This window comes from Sinocyclocheilus anshuiensis, unplaced genomic scaffold (genome assembly GCF_001515605.1).
Source record: "Sinocyclocheilus anshuiensis isolate Anshui unplaced genomic scaffold, SAMN03320099.WGS_v1.1 scaffold87, whole genome shotgun sequence".
Lineage (NCBI taxonomy): Eukaryota > Metazoa > Chordata > Actinopteri > Cypriniformes > Cyprinidae > Sinocyclocheilus > Sinocyclocheilus anshuiensis.
Genome location: NW_015549609.1, coordinates 1,090,688 through 1,091,365, shown reverse-complemented (window position 1 = coordinate 1,091,365; position 678 = coordinate 1,090,688).

Genomic DNA, 678 nt, shown 5'->3' with positions numbered 1-678 from the left:
TATAAATAAATAAAAAGGGCAGATGAAAAAAAGCCATCTTCCTGTTTCCTTTAAGACATTTCCCATATATATATATATAGTCCACATGAATTGGTGTATTCAGGTTCAAGCCACCTGGATTGAAAAACATAGGCCTACACACATACAAATATGTGTACGCGTGTTTGGGGTAAGAAATATATATATATATGGATATTTATTTTCCTTAGATAAATTATTAAATTGATCAAATGCAACAATTAATACATTTACAACATAATAGATTTCTCTTTCAAATAAATGTTCTTTTAAGCGTCCTATTTTTATTCTTCATAGAAACCTAAAAAAAGTATCACGTTTCACCAAAAATTTTAGAAATATCAACATTAATATGTTCCAAATCAGCATATTAAACTGATTTCTGAACGATCACGTGACACTGAAGACTGGTGTAGTGATGCTGAAAATTCAGCTTTACCATTTCACAAATTACATCTTAAAATATATTCCAATAAAGAATCATTATTGTTGAAAGTGATATTTCACAATATTATGGTTTTGACTGTTTTGTTCAAATAGCATAACTTCTTTCAAAAACTTAATCTTATACCGACTCCAAACTTTTAAAAAGGGGTGTGTATATTAATATATACACACACACACACACACACACACACACACACACACACACACACACAC